Source organism: Macrotis lagotis, chromosome 3 (assembly GCF_037893015.1).
Source record: "Macrotis lagotis isolate mMagLag1 chromosome 3, bilby.v1.9.chrom.fasta, whole genome shotgun sequence".
NCBI lineage: Eukaryota > Metazoa > Chordata > Mammalia > Peramelemorphia > Peramelidae > Macrotis > Macrotis lagotis.
The window spans coordinates 97,777,412-97,799,328 of NC_133660.1; the positions used below are offsets into that span (position 1 = coordinate 97,777,412).

Below are 21,917 nucleotides of genomic sequence, written 5' to 3' on the forward strand. Positions count from 1 at the left end.
TAATGCATGTCACATTTGAATTTTCCCATCTCACACAAGCTTAGTTGACATTCCATTTCAATACTATCTTATAATGGAGCCAGGAGGTTTCATCTTCCTCCTTAGACACTGGATTGTAGAGATAGTTTTATATTCTCATCATTTCAGCACCACCTTCTCTAATTAAAGGTTTCTGAATACCATCTGTCCATGTGGAGGAAATGAAATTTTCCTGGAATCTTTCCTTTCCACAATCTGTCAGTCTGGAGTTCTTCTCACTACCTTCTGGCCTCCTGTCCTGTGGGTAGTTTATGCAACTGACAATCTGCAGGCTCTACCCACTCTCATGCTCTAGTCTGGGCTGACATTTTGCATAGATCTTTTTTGTTAACTTTCCCCTTTCCACAAAATAGATTTCTATTACTATTGACTCCAAAGCCCAATGATTTGTGTGTTCATCTATATCAGGGATCAGTAAACTATAGCCTGCACCTGTTTTTGTACCAGCAGCAATCTTAAAAATGGTTTATACATTTTTTTGACAAGGCAATGGAGTTAAGTGACTTGCCCAAGATCACACAGCTGGGTAATCATTATTAAGTGTCTGAGATTGGATTTGAACTCAGTTCCTCCTGACTCCAGGGCCAGTGCTCTAGACACTGCACACCTAGCTTCCCCTGGTTTTTATATTTTTATATTTTATATTTTTAAATAGAGTTGGAGTTGACCCTCAGCATGCAAACCATTGATCTACCTCATTCATATATATATGTTAAACTTTTAGATTCTTTCTTCTCAATTTACAAGCATTTATTTTCTTTCTCTCCCACCTCCACCTACATTGGAGAAACAAACATTGGGAAAATTATAAAAATATATTAAAATATGCAGTAAAGTAAAAAAAAAATTCCTTCATTGGACATGACCAAAATGTACCTTGTGTCCCTCATATCTCTGTCAAAATGTGGACAGCATGCCTCATGATTCCTCTGAAATAATGGTTTGATATATTATCATTCTTAAATTTTTCAAAGTTTTTTATGAAGTTACTATTTTTGAATATATGTATATATTTTTCATTATATATGTATACTATAATTTTAGCTGTTCCCCAGTTAGAGGGAACCCCTTAAAGTTACAGGTCCTTTTTATTATATAAAGCACTGTTATATATTATATAAAGCCCATGGTCTCTTTTCTTCTTTCTTTGATTTCTTTGAGGTATAGGCTGAGTAGTGACCTTACTATGTGTATGTGAATGAACTTATCCACCTGTATACATATATACATATTGTTGGGAGCACCTAGGTGGCACTATGAATAGAGCACCAGCTCTAGAATCAGGCCGATCTGAGTTCAAACCCAGACACTACCTGTGGTAACCCTGGACAAGTCACTTAACCCCCAAATGCCTCCAAAAGCAAGTAAATAACGTTGTTATTATAAAAATCTTCCTGCTTCTAGTTGCTTACGTCTGTATCAGTTTATACAAGTCTTTCCATACTTCTCAGAAGTCATCCATTTCATCATTTCTGGGGGAATAATATTCCATTCATTTGTATACTATAATTTTTAGCTGTTCGCCAGTTAAGGGGAACCCCTTTAAGTTACAAGTCCTTATTTTTTTTGTTTTGTTTTGCTTTTTGCAAGGTAGTGGGGTTAAGTAACTTGCCCAATGCCACATAGCTAGGTAATTATTAAGTATCTGAGGCCAGATTTGAGCTCAGGTCCTCCTGACTCCAGGGCAGGTGCTCTATCCACTGTACCACCTAGCTACCCCCATAAGTCCTTATTATTACATAAAACACTGTTATAAATATTTTTTGTGCCCATAGGTTTTTCCTTTCTTTGATTTCTTTGAGGCATAGGCTTAGTAGTGACCTTACTATGTGAATGTGTGAATGAATTCATTCACCTGTCCACATACCTCTTGGGTTTTTTTGTTTTGTTTTGCTTTGTTTTTAAACAACATGGAAGAGTGCAAAGAGGGACTAGATTTGGATCTTTTTTTAGATTTGGCAAGGCAATAGGGTTAAGTGACTTGCCCAAGGCCACACAGTTGGGTAATATTAAGTGTCTGAGGCTGGATTTGAACTCATGTACTCCTGACTCCAGGGCCGGTGTTCTATCCACTGTACCACCTAGCTGCCACAAGGGACTGGATTTGGAGTAAAAAATATCCCATTTTAATCACTTCACTGGGTCACAATTTCTTCACTTGTATAATGAAGATAATAATAACAGAAATAATGCTGAATTCACAGGGTTATTATGAAGATATTAAGTGAGATAATGACATCAGTGAAAGTATTTTAGAATCTTAAAGTATCATAAAAGTGTCAGATATCATCATCTTTTAGTAGTAGTAGTAGTAGTAGTAGTAGTAGTAGTAGTAGTAGTAGTAGTAGTAGTAGTTGTAGTAGTAGTGGTGGTGGTGGTGGTGATGGTGGTGATGGTGGCAATGGTAATAGCAGTCTATTACTATCATTGTCATATGAGTTTAACCTTAACAGATGTCCACTGAAAATGGAAGACTATCCTATCCAGAACAACCCCATGGATGGGGGTGAAGGTAGCAAACTACTTATATTCCCAAACTCTTTTCCAATCATATTCAATGAAATGCTATTCATACATGACCCAAATATTCCTAACTCTTCCACCATTGGGTACATATTGATTCCTGGGTCTCATTTCATGCTTTTTTTTCTCAATGTAAATAAATAACATTTTGCTATTTGAGGTGAAAAATAAAAAAATAACAAGAGTAATGAATTTTTTAAATAAATATAAAAAATAGAGAAATCATAGTAAAAGGAACCATATATAACCAGCTGAGTTGTATGAGCCACCAACACTCATACACAGGAAGAATTAAAGTGTCAGCTTCATATCCAAGATATTATATATTAACTGAAGAACTATTTAATCATGTGCACATTTACAATTTATCTTTTTTTGGCTAGAGCATGATGGCTATGAGAGTATTGTAATTATTGTCACTGAAAGAAAGCATACTTCTTGGATGTAATCCAAATATAAACAATAATAAAAATTTTCAATCACCAGGGGGAAGAAGGGGGATGACATGTTTCATAAGTACTTATCTTTAGTGAAGAACTTGAGGACATCTGAATATGCTTTGAATCAGTCTACTGACAAATATGTATTCAGATTCTCCAACAAGCAAAGTCCAGGTGGTAGGTGTCATGGATAATATAAATAACAACTCACATTCCTGCATTTTTATAGTCTTAACAAAGTGTTTTACTCATAGCAACCCTGAAGGATGGACAATATACACATCATTATTCCTATTTTAGTTTATACTTCTAGAGTCATAGATTTCAAGCTTGGAAGCATCTTGGTAGTCAAAAACTTAACTCCCTCATTTATAGATGAGGGAGCAGAGGCCCAAGGATGGCAAATAATTTGTTCAAACTCATAAAAGTAGATAATGCCAGAAGTGCACATATTGGGCAAAGGTCTTTGGTTTCATGGGTTTGGAGATTCTTTCCATCACATCCTGGATTCACACTGGAAACATAGTGACCGTCCAAATGTTTATGTCAGATCGGAGGCTTCTCATTGTGGTAATGAATGTCTGGATCACAGATAATAACTAACCAAGGCCCTCTAGCAAAGTTTTGAGAGATTGAAATCGATGGAGACAATCAGTCTATAGATTTTTGATCATTTTTATTGGAAGTACTTTTGAACTGTCTGACTATATATCTCATTGAAAATGATCTGAGGGTGGCTAGGTGGCATAGTGGATAAAGCACCGGCCCTGGAGTCAGGAGTACCTGGGTTCAAATCCGGTCTCAGACACTTAATAATTACCTAGCTGTGTGGCCTTGGGCAAGTCACTTAACCCCATTTGCCTTGCAAAAACCTAAAAAAAGTGATCTGAAATGATCAAATTCCTGATTGGAGCATAAAGGAAACAATAACCTCAGCTATTTTCTATTAGATCTTCTGAAGAAATCCAACTTCCACTCAATACTTCCTATTTCCTTTATTTTCTTAGTACTCAGCAGCTCAGTCTTTCTGTATTTTATCTCTGGTGTAGTAGATACAGTATTGGACTTGGAATCAGAAAGACCTAGATTCAAATCCAGCCTCAAATAGAGGCACTTACTTGAGTGACTTTGGATGTCTACCTCAATTTCTTCTTATAAAAATGAGGGTTGTTAGGATAAAATGAGATATCTGTAAAAAACTTTTCAAGCATTAAAGATATATATATACATATATAATTCATATACACATACACATATAAATATATATACACACATATATGCATATATACACACACACACACATATATATATATATATATATATATATATGGTACTTGCTTAGTACCTGGAACCTTGCTATAAATTAGGGGATACAAAGAAAGACAAAAGACAGTCTCTGCCCTCCAGGAGCTTAAAATCTAATAGACAGGACAACATGTAAACAATTATGTACAATTAAATCATATATACAACAAAGAGGAAATGATCAAAAGAGAGAACTAGAATTAAGAAGGACTAGAGGGGCAGCTAGATGGTATAGTGGATAGAGCACTGACCCTGGAGCCACATAGACCTGAGTTCAAATTTGGCCTGAGACACTTAATAATTACCTAGTTGTGTGACCTTGGGCATGTCACTTAACCCCTTGCAAAAACAAAAAAAAGAGGGACTGGAAAAGACTTCCTGTAGAAAGTGGGGTTTTATCTGGAATTTGAAGGAAGCTAGGGAATAAGTATATATTAATTGTCTATTAGGTGTGAGGCATTGTGCTAGCCAATGAGGCTATAAAGACATTAAAAAAAAGCCTTTCCTGCCCTGAAAGAGATTATACTCTGTGGAGGAAAGCAATATGTCCACAGATAGATAATAGAAAATATATAATAGAATGGAGTCCATGCCCATGAGGACCTTGTATTCTACTGAGGGGAATATAGCATATACATAAAAACTATCCATACGTGCATGTGAATGGGGCCTAGGATGACATCACCCCACCTGGAAAGTCTGGGGAGCCTACTTCCAGCAGAGCCATGAGGAAATATAAAAAGAATGCCTCAGAGATATCAGAAAATGAACACAATTCTATGAGTTAGTCCTGGTTGGCTAACCACATGTTGAAGAGCCAGCCTCACCCTTTAACATCTCATTGCTTATAATATCTAGTGAGAGATGGTGTTGTCAGGGGAAAACCCAAGGCTTTTTCCCTGTGGAAGCCATGTGACCTCAAGAAATGGATCTTGGTCCTTGAACTCTAGGTTAGTGCTTTCCACTCCAACCTTTGACCCTGTGAATTTTAAAAGGTCAAAATATACCCTGGTCTCTTGGTATTTTAGAGTATAAGTTTTACATCCAGGGAAGCATCATTGCTCTGAGGAACAAGGAGTAATGGTCTAGCCCCCCTGCCCAGTAAAAGTAAAGACAATTTTAGATCAATTAGATCAATAAGCAAATTTTAGATCAATTAGGCCATTTTTGAAAGTAATTTTATTACAAGAATAAAGGATATGAGCAGCAAAAATGTCCTTATACAAGATTTACTTGTGTTAATTTTGACATCTCCACTAAGAAGATTACGTATCCTTAAAAATGGATAGAATAGGGAAGAATGTATAAATACATGTCACATAAATATTACCTAAAAGAATTTTTCTCACAGCAAAAATGACAGTATTAGTCACTGTTAATTGCCGCCAAACATAATTTCTGAGAAACTAACACCAGGAAAATATTAACAGTTGACGTGGCAGCTCCTTATTACTATCATTGGGCTGAGATTAAGCCAACAAAGAAAGTCATGACTTTTTAAAATGTTATTCAAAGCATTCTCTGGTTAATAGTTCTTTTAGAATATATTCCTGGAACAACAGTTCCTTAGGGCCCAACAATTTATCTCCAATGTGACATTGACCAGAAACCACTACCATCTTCACATTCTAAGAAAAGTATGTTAAACTCTCTTTATTCTCATTGGAATCCCACAGATGTCACTCCTCAGTAAGTTTATTCCACCATTTTTCAGATTAAAGACAGCCTCAGAATTTGCCCACCATCACAATTGCCATTTGGTTCAATTCATTTGTTAAACACCTAAAGAGTAAGAGGACTTATAGTTACTAGTATTTTCTTGACACAGTTTCTTCCTACTCACCCCAAAACAAGGCTCAAGCCCTTCTTTTCCCCTCTTTTGATGGGAATTAGCTTTCCTTAAAAGAAGACAGAACTATCCTGATTGGACTGAGTTTCCCAGACTCAACTTCCCAGAATGTGAGTCCCATCTAAAAGACATAAAAATTCCCAATCTGACTCCCTCCAAAATGGTGTATTTCTGAAAATCACATGAGCCACCATTTTCTTCACCTGTCTTCCCTAATGATAAGCCATGTTTTTCTATGGAAATGAAAAGGCTTGCATGCAGATAAGTTAAGTGCCACTGTATCTTTATTATAATATATAATATAATAAATATGATTACAATAGTAAATAAATTAAATAAACTTCCATTTGTGAACTGTCCAGCAACTTGCTAATGCCTCATTTTGTCCCAACATTAAATCTGAGCTAATAAAGCTGGCACTAGAGCTTCTTCCAACACCCCAACACTTTTCAAGGTATTGAGGGAGATTTAAAATTTAGTTAAGATACATTTTATGCTTTCACAGCGTGTACCATCTCCTGGCAGAGAAGAGAAACTCAGATGACCGCATTCTAGAGCACTATGTAAGATTTGAGAGGAAATGTCATTATTGATGGCTAGACCAGGCAAGACTTCTTTGAAAGAAGCAGTACTTAGGGCTGGGAAATTAAATAGCTCAAGTCAGGGAGGAGGGAAGACAGATATTCCACATATGAGGAACTGTGTGAGAAAGGATTAAATCAAAAGAGTAAAAGGTATATTCAGAAAATATATTCATCCAGATTGGTACATGGCATAGGGTACAAGAAGAGATTTAGGAGGAAATGCTAGAAAGATAGGGTGGCATCATATTGTAGAAAGGTTTGAATGTCAGGCAAAAAAGTCTGAATTTTATTCAGTAAGCATTGTATGTGAGCACAGATTTATTACTGAAAGGGATATTAGAGATCATGTAGTCTAAATTAGGAAAAAAGACTACAGAAAAGACATGCTCACATTCACAGAGGGAGGAAGAAGCAGAGTGCAGATTTTTACCCAGCTCTTATAATTCCAATCCCACCATTCTTTTCAATACCTGTACTGCCCTAAAGTATTTTTGAACTGAAGAATGCCATAACCCTATCTATATAGAAAGTATTTAGCCATTGAAAAAAGAAGGAATGCATGTGGGAAGTTAATTGGGAGACTACAACAATAAAATAGGAGGATTATAAAAATGATCTAGACTAAGATTCAACAACAGGAATAATGAGAGAAAAAATTGTAAAGACATTACAGAAGTTCAGTCTACTGCACATGGTGAATAATCGTCTGTGAGAGATTAGAGAGAATAAATCAAACACTTTGAATAGAATACTGAATGATGATGTCATAAAGAGAAATAATCAAGACCAAAGGAAAAGTGAAGTTAGGCAGAAAGATTCTAAACTCAATCTGACTACCGTGAATTTGAGGTGAAAGTGAGGCATTCAAATAAGATATCTTGTAGAGGGCAATTTTTTCTTGTTTTCTTCATTAAAAGGAGAGGAGAGGAGACAGGAGAACAGTTTGGACCTGAAAATGAATTTTTTCCCTTAAAAAGAGGTATTTTGTAGATAATTTGATATGTAGTTCTAGAAGAGACTTCTGTACTGTAACTATAGATCTGCAAGTCATCTGCCTAGATATGCTAGTTGAAATCATTGGGGGGGGGGGTTGACATGAGATTGATATGAGAAAAGTACAAAAACAAACCAAGGACAGACCCTTGTGACACATACTTACTTTAAGGGTTTTGAAAAAGAATGAGAGACTAGTGATGAATAAATGAGAAAAACAAGTTAAGCCAGAAAAAATATTATATCTCAGAAGCCAATGAAACGAAAGAGTATTCAGTAGGATGGAATAACCAAGTGCCAGATGCTTTAGACATATCAAGAGAGATGAGGAAAGAAGACCACTGGATTTGTTGCTAATGAGAAGTTTTTGTTAAATAACTAAATCAACGGGGAGGCTAGGTGGCTCAGTGAATAGAGTACCAGCCCTGGAGTCAGGGTACCTGAGTTCAAATCCGGCCTCAGACACTTAATAATTACCTAGCCGTGTGGCCTTGGGCAAGCCACTTAACCCCATTGTCTTGCAAAAATAAAAATAAAAAAAAAACCAAACCAAAAGGGATATATATTTTTTCATAAATTTTAGGAATAAAAAGGAGAGAAAATGAGATAGGAGCTTGATGGGCTAGAAAAGTCAAAAGACTAGAGAGACATGTTTATAGGTAAATGTAAAAGATGGAGTAGAAAGGGAAATTCCACAAATAAACCGCTATAGAAAAGTCCTAGAAGAGAAAGAATGAAATCTGACCAAAAGCAGAGGGAGAGGAATTAGCCTTAGCGAGAAGAATGAAAGACCTCTTCTTATACCACTAGACATAGAGACAGAAAGATGATGATGCTGAGAAATAGGGAGGATCTGAGAAGAGATGAGAATCCTCATATGAGATGGTTCCAATCTTCTTAGGAAGAGCTGAAGTGAGGGGAGGGTGTGAGGATGTGTTTATGGACTAAAGGAAAGATGAAAAAATTTGGAAGCAGAAAAGTGGGAGCCAAAAGATGGAAGGTGAAATAGATACAAAACTTTAAACCATTAAACTTTTCATACCTAGAGATATACATTGGGAATTAAGTCATAATGACAGGGCATATACTCATTCTGGTTTTATTTTCTGAACAAACAACATTTTGGCTTTTTGGTCTGGCAAACTGGCAATTCTCACAGGCACTGTCATTCATTTCAAAATGCAAATCAATTCTAAGCAAACACCCTCCTGCTCCTGCCATCACACAAGGCAGCTTTTTTAATACTCTTATTTCTGAATGTACTTTTCTCAAACTTTTTATCCTTTAAAATGTTTCATTTACTACACTGCTGTTCTCTACTAAGACATATTTGCCATCAAATTCATTTTTTTTGTAAAACTGCCTTAATAACCAGGCCAACTAACCTACAAGGGAATACTGTTCAGGCTGCAAAAACAATTTATGACAGAAAACATTCCTGACTGCATAAACATGTTTTTTGAGTTAAAAAAAATCACAAACCCAAAGTAAAAATATTCTTGGAAAGAGTGCCATTTGTTTTCCCAGATAGTCATTTGCCCAAGCAAATACACTTAGTTCAAACATGATCGCCCTTCTCATGATGTAATTCCTACTGGCATGTAACAAGTATCTCTCTGTGGTTCTAATTCACTCATCACAGAAAATATTTCTTTATTTTATAGGAAGGCACAGCATTAGATTCAAAGAAACAATTTTCATTGTAGATGCACTGAGCCATTGATATGTTCTTTTCTTTCAACACATTCAATTTTGATCGATACATAGCATGGAAACAATGTAAAGACTGCTAGATTGCCTTCTGTGGGGATAGAGGGGAGGGAAGGGAAGGGTGGGGGAAAATTGTAGAATTTAAAACCTTACAAAAAATGCAAGGTAGAAACTACTATTGTATATAATTGGAAAACAAATAAAATATTTATTAAAAAATAAAATATCTTTGATCAGCTTTAAATTAAACTATAAGAAATAATCTGTGAAAACTTGAAATGTAATTACATGCATGTAAAAATCCAGCACCTTTTCTGATTTGTTTTACAATTAAAGTGTACTAAAAATAGAGCTTTTTAAATCAATAAGAAAATAACAAAAGTAACTTAATAGTGTTTTGTAAATATCCCTAGGAAAGTAGTTTCTGTTCAGCAATCATTTTTGAAATATCTTTTTTCTAAATGGCATCGTTTCATTGCACATTTTAAAAACTGAAAATTTTCAAGTCCTAGCAATAATATATCATTCCAAAAACCATAAGAATATTAAATGCATTAAGATCATTTTTAATCTACCTCATTACCAAGAGAAGGATTTTACCTAAAATAAAGTTAAAAATTTTAATTTAACTTTTAAAAATTGCAAGTTTTTAAAAAATTTTTAACTTCTCTACAGTTATACATTTGATATACTTAGCTTACTAAATTATAGTAATTGACTCCCAGTAGATTCTGTTGACTATAATTTTTTAAGGGAAGGGGTATCTTGTCGGTTTGTTTGTTGCACTCTTTTACCAAGTCCATAACTCTGTACCTGATAATACTAAAAACATGTTTTTGGGGATTTGATCACATTGCATTTCTTGGCAAGTTTCATTTCTAACTCTTATATGTATGCCTATGTGACAGTCTGAGCCCTAGGAGTCTTAGAGCACTAGACCTGTAGTCAGGAGGATCTGAATTCGAATGTGACCCCAGACACTTAGTAAATGTGTGACCCTGAGCAAGTCATTTAGTCCTATTGCCTCAGTTTCCTCATATGTAAAATGAGTTGTAGAAGGAAACAGCAAATTATTCCAATATCTTTGACAAGACAACTGAATGGGGTCATGAAGAGTTGGAAATGACTGAAAATACTGAACAACAAATATTCTTAATAGCCCAACTGCTATTTTATAGCCATACTTTTCTTATGCTGTATACTTCTATCCACACCCTCATTCTAGGCAAGTGTCTGGAAAAGTACAAAACACATAATGCTGTGTTGATCAACTTTTGTTTCACAATAACATCTTTAACACATTATAAACAAATGTTATGTTGTGAAACCCACAGCTGGAAGGGTATATGCATTGCTCATTTAGAACACGGTCTCTATGGATCACAAATGTGGAGCTGGAAGGGTTATCTATCTAATCCAATCCCTTTGTTTTACAGATGAGAAACCTTCTGCCCAGTGACAAGTACAGAGGTCACACAGATATTCAGTAGTAAGACCAAGTCCTCTCACCCAGATCCAGTTTTCTTTCTACCATACTTCATATAAAGGATTTCACCCTGCCATCTAATAATATTGGGTAAAGTTTGTTAGTTAGACTCCAAATGCTGCTTATTCTGTGACATGTTCCACATGACACCACCACCTCATTCTCCCATTTCCCAGAGCACCTTAGGAAGCTTTTCAATGTTCTCATCCTCTAGAATCTAGATTCACTTAAGATATACAGACTCTACCATTTTTTCTGTATATCACCTGCTTTCTTCAGCTTTTTTTTTAACATACTAGGACTTAGTTCACCACTCTGTCAATACCTTCATCAGATCTGTTTCATAGAATGATATAGAAGATGTGTGATAGGAAGCATTTGGGAGTCAGGAAGACCTGGTTTCAAATTCTGCCCTCACTCGGCAAATTACCCCACCTCTTCAAGTCTCAGTTTCCCCATCTGCAAAACAGGAATAATAATACCTTTTGAATGAAATATGACAATCAAAATGAGGTAAAAAGCACTTTTGTAAACCTTAAATCATAAAGTCTATAGTTATTATCATTCACATTCCTTTTAATTAATTTTCTAATCTTTCCCACACACCCCTGCCCCAGTGACCCATTATCTTACCATTAGGCAGGTGAAATTAAAGTTTGATGTAAGCATACACACAAAGAAAATTAAAATGCAAAATAATTCTGAATTGATCACCCATAAGAAATCACTTCTGAGTTTTTCACCCTGTTGTACAATGCAATCATCAAAAAAAGTTGTATTTTTATTATCTACCATCTTAATAAAGGCATTTAATATTTAGGGAACTATTTGGCATGAAAAATGATTTGATCAGTTATCACACAACCTATTCTAATGAGACCTGCCAAATCAAACAAGTATTCATTGTGATTTTATTTTTGTTTCTGATATTTCTTTTTTCATTTACCTATTTCTTTCTCAAAGACTCTCAGAATTGGTTTCTCATCCAATCTGTACCTTGCATGGGGATGTCAAGAAGCAAGAAATTTACTTTTCCTGAAGCCAGAAGACCTGAACTAGAAAGACTGGGAACCATAGCAGGTCAGTAGAGAGAAAAAGTTAAGTATTTAATTCATATAAATATGTGTAATAGAGGTTTCAAAATTAAAAGGAAAGGTAGACAGATATTAGGGTATCATAGATATAACTACTAGTGTGATATCTAGAAGAGATGGTCAAAAACCACAAAACACAGGTAGCCTGGGTCAGAATTATAATGACCCTAGACAGGAATTGTGATGATCATTGCTAAAATCAGTTATCTTAAAACAAGGAAGAGTGATTTTTGAGTTCTGATTAACAGTCTATAAAAAATACCCATAAGCCAACATCATAATAACTCCATCTCATCCTTTGTGTTTCTGCTAGCATACACAACTTCCAACTCTTACTCTGAGATCTTAGATCTAAACTAATGCCTGCAGAGACCCTTTCTTTCTAAACTAACTTCAATTTCATTTTGTTCTACCCACCCAAAATAGACATGGGGGAACATATTTGAACACCGTCAGCTTCTGTCACATCCAAAAACAACAACAAATTCCCAAGATTTAATGACCCTTAATGAGACTACAAGATTTCCAGACCAGGATTGTCCAATTTGAGAATATCAAAAAGATGTGGTTAAGCAAGGGTAGCAGAGGAAGAAAGAAGCCCAGTTACCAACTGCTTTTCCCTTTCTTCTCTTTTCCCAGAAAATCTTCGGTTAAGCTAAGGTTCCAAAAAAATCTACAGGATAATTTGGCATTCATATGTAGAAATAAAATTTCCCAGGACCTGAATTATCCCTTGAGAGTAAGTTCAATAACTATAGAAGAATTCAACAAATACTTTCAAGTACCTACTCTGCTCAGAGCACTATGCTAGGTCTTAGTCACCAAGTTAGCATTTAATTTACTCAAACAATTGCTAATATTTTCAGAATACTAGCCTCATGGACTGAACATTTTTGCATTTCAAAAAGCTTATGCAACTTCTAACATTCTCAGAGAATGAGTTAACAGAACTTTTGAGACACTGAACTCTAAGTGTGGGGATAGAGGATGTTTGTCAATTTTGCAGAAGAAATGATCATAATTAAAATTCACTTTGTGGAATAAGTAATATATCTATTTCAAGGAAAGAAAATTATTTTAATGTAATTCTGAATCTCACATTTTCTATACATACATATGTGTGTGTTTACCAATACACATAAGCACAGAGAGAGAGAGAGAGAGAGAGAGAGAGAGAATCAGTCACATCCTCACACCTAAACACACACATTAGGAGTAGTAAAATACAAGATTTGCTCCCCTAATCATGTTTGAAACATGAACGGTTTCACTCCATGGAGTCAAAAGGAGAAAATCAGGCTGAATTATACATTGTAATAACAATATCTTGACATTTCTCAAGATGAGTAGACATCTGACCTTACAATAGAGATGTGTTTGCCATGTATTCTGCATTACTGCAGTCATCTAGGTTTTGACTGGAAAATAACCATCAAGAATATAATATCCTCAGTTTTATACTATAAATCACATAGAAAGAGAAGTCAAGAGAGAAATAATGGCTGGTATGTGTGCCTAGACACAAACACACACACACACACACACACACACACCTAACTACAAGGAAAATCCCAGGCGTCCAAGTTGGCTTACTTTAAGTTTTACAGAAAGGAATATATTTAACTTTTATAGGAAAGCTCCCATAGTGAGAGATAACTGAGAATGCAAAATTCATTCTGCAATGTCTTCAAATGCACATTTAAAAAAAAATCAATTGCCAAAGAAAGTTCATTTCAAAATAAGCCTGTCCTGAAAGTACCCCTTTTCATACTACTAAAAATATCTCCCTTGTAAAAACTCAATTTTCTTTTAATCATTTATTTCCATATATTAAGAAAAGGAAAATTCTACCCCTAGCAGAGGAAATAACAACATACTCTGAAAAACAATTAGCTGGAATCTTCTCTAGCATAACACTGTGGCAGAAGTTCTAAAAGATAATATTTGGGTAATCTTTGCACTTCTCTTGGAAACTAGGCAGGCTCAGTGATATTAAGCATCTACCTCTCCCTAAGATCACAGAACTGAGAGGCCCTACAAAGGTAGAAGTCATTCTTTACTGTACTCATTGTTCCTTGTTTCCAAGCACACCACATGCACCTCATTGGAAATGACCTATAAAAGTCACAGGTGTGGAGGGAAGTTTTTCTTCCATCTGTACCAAAGAGCACTTGGACAAAAAAGAGAAAAATTTAGATCACAATTTTAATGAGTCATAATGAGATATAGATATAGATATGGATATGATTTGGATATAGATAGAGATTTAGATATAGATATAGATATAGATTTTGATAGATATAGATATAGATATTTTATTAAGTACATCAACCAAGTCATTCCAGACCACTTAAAGTGATAAAATACTATATAATCTGGTACCTTATACTTGAAATTAAGCAAAGCCATTACATAAATGTACAGGACAGAGAATGCATAGCATAAATGTTCTAATAGGCTAAGGAAACTTGATCATATCCTAGAGGTCATCTACAAAATATCAAACTAGTTAATAAAAGGAGTTATTTGAGAGATTTGAATTCCAGCAAGGAGAGAGTGGGAAGGAGTTGTTTGGGTTGAGAAAAGCACTTTAGTTTTGACTTTGATCTCCTTTCCCTTCCCATCTACCCCACCTCAGTCTCCTTTCCCTTTCCATCTACCCTGCCTCAACATCCTTTGACAAGAGAAGAATGTTACAAACTTCAGAAACCTGAGGTAGTTTCCATCTGTCCTTCAATGTGTTAACAGGACCATCCCAGTTTAGCAGTGGTTGACTGCCATGCCTCCCTAAAGAGACAATGCCTGCCTAGACAAAGATTTATAGCTCAATCAAGAGCCCAGCAAAAAAGCTACAACATGCCTGAATAAAGAATATGGAGCATCCAATAAAGAAAAGGAAAAGACCCTCCAGTACCTGGAAATTTTGAGTGACCTTTTTGCCTTATGTGTTCTCTATATCTGCATAGACTTTTCCATGGATTCCATATGCACTTTTGAGAGGATGTGTCACAGACTTACTGGGTCACCTTAGTAAATTTGTTGTTCAATTGTTTTGGTCATGTCTGACTCTTTGTGACCCCAGATACTGGAGTGGTTTGCCAATTCCTTCTCCAGATCATTTTAAGATAAGGAAACTGTGTCAAGCAGGCTAAGTGTCTTGCTCAATGTTACACAAATAGTATTTGTCTGAGGCTGGATTTGAACTCATGTCTTCCTTACTCCAGGCTAGTGATCTATCTAGTCTACCATCTAGAGTTTACCATAGTAAATATTACTTCTAAAAACTGCTTAAGCTTTTCTTACTAAATTGGTTCTCACCTGATAATCTTAAGGGGAAACAGGTGTTTACTGGTGGTGACTAATATGCTATAGTGGAAGGGAGACACATTTCCATGACAAGTACTGTGCTAATTAGTTTCTACAAATATTATTTAATTTGATCCTCATAACAGTCTTGAAAGGTAGGTGCAAAATTATTATCCCTATTTTAAAAGTAAGGATAATGAAGCTAACAAAGGTTAAGTGATTTCCCCAGGGTAACATGGCTAGTAAGTGAATTTTTAATTATGAATTTAAGATTTCCTAACTCCAGGTCAACTCTCACCAACCCTTCAGATGTACCTCTAGAATCTTGAGAAGATATAGTAATCATGATATCAGGACCTGAGTCATCTTGGGAGTGTAAATTAAGAGAGCCACCTCAACATGCATTAATGTATATTGGGGAAGACTCCAATGCCTTTCTTTGCTTCTTCTAGAGTTTCAAGTTATCATTCACTGCCTGTTAGATCTGACACTCTGGAGACCAATTTGGCAAATTTAGAGAAGATAAGATTCTAGCATTTCAGGAAAATTCGTTTCCATTTCCATCTGAGGCTCTCATAGTCCAAATTGGTATTATTGGTCTCTGTTGTGATTTTTGCTGAGGGCTCAACTAAGAATCAAGATCATTTAGTAATCAAACTGTATTGATAAAAAATATCAATGTATCTCTTAGATCTTAAGAGTTTTTTTAATTAGGATGTCATAATTATGTTATTATCCTTCTGGGTATATTCAGCTGATGGATGCCCATCTAATCCAAATATAACTATGTGCTTCTGCTATTTTTAAGTCATAGTTTGTCATTATTGGTAAAGGCAATTTTTAAAACCTCTAAGATCCAAGGAGGCCATATTCACCAAAGACAGGTACCATTTGCACCAAATTTGTCGTAGCAAAAAGGCAGAAACAAAATAGATCCCCATCAACAGGAGAAATAGCTAAACAAACTATTATATGAATAAAATGGAATACTACTGTACTGAAAGAAATGATTACTGTAATGAATATGAAGAAGCATGGAAAGACAATGATTTGATGCAAGGTGAAGTAAACACAACTAAGAAAATAATATACACAATGATTAAAAAATGTTAACGGAAAGAATTGCCACAGAACAATTGGAAATGAATGCTGCAAAATTACAAAAATGTGAACAGCCCCAAAGAGGAGATTCAATATACTTCACCTCATTCCTTTGACAATGTGAGAAGTCCACTAGTGTGCAACATTGTATGTTTTGTCAGACTTTTTTGTAACTGGTTCAAGTTAGTAAGTATCTAAGCCTGGATTTGAACTCAGGAAGATGAACCACCTAACTGCCCCATGGAAACTTGATAAAAGTTTATTCAATGAATTAGGAAACATTATCTATTCTGGGTGTATTTGTGAAAAGAAATTTCAGAGCAAGAAGAGATTGGCTTTCTGTTCCTATGACCCCAGCAGATATCTTGACTTCCATATTATAAGACTCACATATTGAGTTTATAGTAAACAAAATAGCATGATGTGATGGAAAGCATGTATTAGGAATGGGAGAAATATAATTTGAACACTGACTCTGATCTAACACCCTAGTCATTTAATTTCTCAGGATGTAAGTAAGAAAGGGGGTTGCACCACCTTCAAAGGACCCTTTTGCTCTTCTAGGTCTTATCTGTCTCCAAAAATTGCCATCTGCAACTAAAATAAATATAGAAGCTAATTTTCAAGTGTCTACATGAATTAGACATAGCCATAATAACAATAATTCACATGAAGAAACTATATACTGTGGAGTGCTGGGCATAAATTTGGAAATCAGAAGACCTGAGTTCTAGCTGACTCCACTAATTAACAAGTTGTGTGATTTGCAGCATTTCCCCCAATAGACCTGGGTCTTGGTTTCCTTCTTTGTAGAGGTTGGGAGAGGGGAGAGAGAACTGAGGGAGAAATACTATTAACTTGATGACTTTTTTTTTAGTTTTTGCAAGGCAAATGGGGTTAAGTGACTTGCCCATGGCCACACAGCTAGGTAATTAAGTGTCTGAGGCCAGATTTGAACTCAGGTACTCCTGACTCCAGGGCTGGTGCTCTATCCACTGTGCCACCCAACTTCCTCAACTTGAAGATTTTCAAGATTCCTCCTTTCTAGCTCATACAGAGCCCACAGTTCTGTTCTTTCTAGATTCTCAGGTAAAGGCTTCAAATTTGACATTTATTAAACAATTACCATATATAAAGGAAACCACAAGATCCTGGCCCTGGAGTCAAGAGGACCTGAGTTCAAATCCAGCCTTAGATACTTACCAGCTGTATAACCCTACACAAATCACTTCACCCTGTTTGTTTCCTCATCTGCAAAATGAACTGGAGAAGGAAATAGCAAACTACTCTAGTATCTTTGCCAAGAAAAAATCCCAAATGGATTAACAAAGAGTTGGATAAGACTGAAAAATGACTCAGTTACTGTAAAGTATTGTACTATATACAAATTTTAAATGGAAACATCAACCTCCTGGAAAAAAAATCTATAACAGTAGGCAGTTGGAATACCTGCAGAGACTGTCTTACAGTTTATTGACCCAAATCATTTCATCTCACATGAGTTTGGCTACATACATATCATCATTATTAGACTACTCTCCTGGGTCTGCTCAGCCCTGCCATATCTTGACTTCCAACCCACAGTTAGATATACAGGAGTAATAATTTGAGCTGTTGTTACTGAAGCTCTCAGGATTCATGCTACTCCTTGGGAATTAAACTGAGCTTCCTTGGAAGCTATACTCTATAGCAGTTACTTACAGAATAGCTTCCTACTGCGTCTCCTACCTGAATCATGCTGGTACAAATATAAGAGTGGGAACCTCTACTCACTTCACTTTGGATCAGTTAATATAAGCCTTCCCAGATTTTTCTGAAACTATACCCTTCATCATTTCTTATACCACAATAATATACTTTCATATTCGTATACAATAACTTATTCAGCTATTCCCCATCATCTCAGATTTGATTTATTTGTCATTATAAAAAGAACTGTTATGAGTATATGAGTATTAGGAAGGAAGGAAGGAAGGAAGGAAGGAAGGAAGGAAGGAAGGAAGGAAGGAAGGAAGGAAGGAAGGAAGGAAGGAACTTATTAAACATTTATGTATCAGTTACATAGTAAAATGTTACACTAAGCACTTTACAAATATTATCTCATTTGTTCCTCATAGAAATCCTAAAAGGTCTGTGCTAAATCATTTCCATTTTACAGTCAAGAAAGCTGAAACAAATAGACATGGTCACTGTGACCAAGGTCACAAAGATGAGAAATATCTGAGACCAGATTTGAACAGAAGTCTTCCTGGCTCCAGACCTGGTGCCTAGTGTTTTTCCCACTAGAGCGAATTAATAGATAGATAGATAGATAGATAGATAGATAGATAGATAGATAGATAGATAGATAGATAGATGATAGATAGATAGATGATAGATAGACAGATAGATTTCATATATATATATATATATATAGCTAGGCCACTAGTTTTTATAAAAATAGATGAAAAGAATTAAAATTAATAGGAAAATTATCTGGTTTTCTTTGTTACAAAACTCACTTAAGGTGGAGAGGGTAGCACAGCCACTGATATTTTAAAAATTGCTGATATTAAATAAATAATAATTAGGTTTTTAAATAAGGCAAAGACTCTTGGGTCCCAAAAGAAATTGCTTATCCACTTCAATTGAACTAGAAAACAGAAGTCAGTATTCCAACCCCAAATCTTTTTTATTCAACATCCCACATTTTTTCCACTGCTGGACTTGTAATCTTAAGATTTTTGACCTATGCTCCATATACACTGGGGGCAAGGCAGGGAGGGGGGAAGAAGGGCAGAAGAGACCATCATTTAATCTCCTTGATCCTGTTTCCTTTACTTTTAAAACAGTAATAATAATCTACCTCAAAGTTGTTATTCAGAGCAAATGAGATAATCTTTCATATATGCAGAGTGTCATCATAAGTTTGGGGTAGGAAAATCCTTGAAAACTTCTAATTTAAATAATAAAATCTACATTAACTTTATAAGTTAAAAAATTAAAACAAATATTTAGGTTAGAGATGAAAATTGCTTAAAAACTCAGAAAGTGATCAGGTTGTTTTATAACAATTAAGTTTTCTTGATTAGAATCAAACAATGAGGATGAGCTGAACTAACCTTACTCAAAGCATTATGACTATGTTTATGACTCTGAGTGGATGTGTTTTTAGCCAATCAGAAAAAGACATGGAATTCAGTTAGTTAATTCTTAGGAAATTATCTGAGATTTACAGGATTGGAGCAGAATCATAGGAGCATAGTAAGGACTTTAGAAACCATCTCCTAATTTTACAGAGAGGGAAACTGAGACCCAGGGAGGTTAAATAATTTGCTCAGGCTATCAGTATCAGAAGAATTTAGACCTCAGATCTTTCTGACACAAATCCCTACTTTACCACATAATTTCTCACATCACTATGGGGGTTCCCTATTGACCTAATAGAAAATATTGACTAAAAGGCAATCACTGCAATTCTTAGCACACAGTAAAACACTTTATAAATGCTCTATCTACAAAGACATACTATCTAAAATCCATTCAAAACTTTAATGCATTCCAAATCTCTTGCCAACTCATCATTGTCATAAATGTAAGCACTCTATTGGCCAGTGCAAAAGAAAGTACATTTTATTTTTTTATTGTAAATTGGTTTTTCCCCTATTTCACTTGCTTATTGGGGCTTTCCTTTGTGGTACATAAACCAATATTACAGATTAACTCCCCTTTCAGCTGTTGCCTTTTCTTTCCACGTGTGAATGATTCATCAGAATTCTCAGGTTCTTCTGTTCACAGTTCTAATTTTATATTGAACATGAAAATCACACATTTCATACAGAAAGGGGAGACCTTGGAAAGCCTTAAGCACAAACTTGTTAACAATGAAAAACAGTCACTTCTGCAGAGGCATTCATCATCTAGTAATACATTTTTTTTCTTCATGATCATCTATTTTTAGATCAATAGGCTAGATCAATCAAAAAATCATTTAGTAGACACCTACTATGTGCTAAGGGATTGTTCTAGGCAACAGGGATACAGACAAAACAGAAAACAGGCATACTAATCAAAGGTCTGTCTCAAATTTAATCTGGCATATTCAAACTTTAGCTCAGTCCTGAATGTTTAATTATCCTTGGCTATTTAAAGTTCAACAAAGAGGAGAAAATGGGATTTTATACTGTACTGAGGGTTTTCAAAAGAGCAGATATTATCCCAAAGGAGCAGCATAGATTTCTAAATAACATTTTCTAAGCTATGAACTCTGTTCTCAAAAAGAAGTCATTTTCTTTCTATTCTTAAATCTGTCTGATTACTTCAGTTCTCAAACTGGTTTTTCATCAGAGTATTACTAATTCTTTAACAAGGTCTAATCTTCAGTTTTTCATTAATGCAGTTTCTATGAGGCAGATTCAACATGTGTATAAAATATTTCTAGGAAAGTAATTAAGGACCTTTAGAAGTTTTGTTCATTCTCAGGAGAAAATAATTCACAAAAAGTTACTCAACTGGGTTTAGAAAATAAATCTAGGTAGTGCAGTGGATATAATACCAGTCCTAGAGTCAGGAGTACCTGAGTTCAAATCTGGCCTCAGACACTTAATAATTACCTAGCTGTGTGGCCTTGAGCAAGTCACTTAATCCCATTTGCCCTGCAAAAACCTAAAAAAAAAAAGGGAAAAAAAATCTATCTCTGATGTCTGATATTTCATCAGGAAATAATTTGTACATTGGCAGTGAATGACTGATGAAGAAACAATTCATATTAGCATTTTAGTGCCCCAATCACATATGGATTGGCTCAAAAATAATGGCTCATAGAGCTAAGAAATAAGCCTTTGCAAGTATATTTATGAAACTCTTACTTTGACAATAATAAAGACAAATTCTTGAATCCTGTATATTCTTCCTTCAAAATGTCTTTCCTGTCTCCTCCTCTTAATTCCCAATACCAAGAGAGTGAAGCTAATGACTTTGCCCTGCTCTGCCTTACTTAAATCCAATTCATGCTCAAGTCAAGACATTATCTTTGATATCACTGATCCTCCTTGAACAACAAGGACAAACAACAATTCTATATACCACTAAGGATTTCATTGTCTCAGATTCTACTAGGACCTCTCAAACTCACTGAGCTAAACATTTTGCTCATCCTTTCATTGCATTGAAGATACTTCCTTATTTAAGAATATGTAGAGACTCCCAAACCATTGAATAATAGTACATTTTTAGAACACTTAAAGGTTTATAAGATACTTTCTTTACAACCCTTTGAGGTATGCAATGTCATTATGTTAGACATTTTCAAGGGTGGAAACTGTGGCTCAGAAAATTTAATAATTCACCCAGTATCACACAGCTAAAGGTTAACCAACCTATCAAGCATCACATAGACTTATAGCTTAAGTATGGTATCATTTTCCTGATTATAAGCACCCCCAATATAGTATCAGTCCCAGGAACAACACTTTTCCCATCCCTTACTATTTTCATTTTATCTCTATG

The 21,917-nt window shown here is 35.2% G+C and overlaps 1 protein-coding gene and 1 long non-coding RNA gene across 2 annotated transcripts in view; one reads left to right on the forward strand and one right to left on the reverse strand.

Annotated features, from left to right (window-relative positions):
* Positions 1-21,917, reverse strand: part of LOC141519170 (carboxypeptidase E-like) — an 87,314-nt gene that overhangs the window by 39,818 nt on the left and 25,579 nt on the right. The gene's annotated exons all lie outside the window — the stretch shown is intronic.
* On the forward strand, positions 7,568-15,036 carry LOC141517717 (uncharacterized). Its single transcript, XR_012476961.1, has 4 exons — positions 7,568-7,719; positions 10,880-11,019; positions 11,893-12,009; positions 14,772-15,036. It is a non-coding gene; the product is annotated as an uncharacterized LOC141517717 (long non-coding RNA).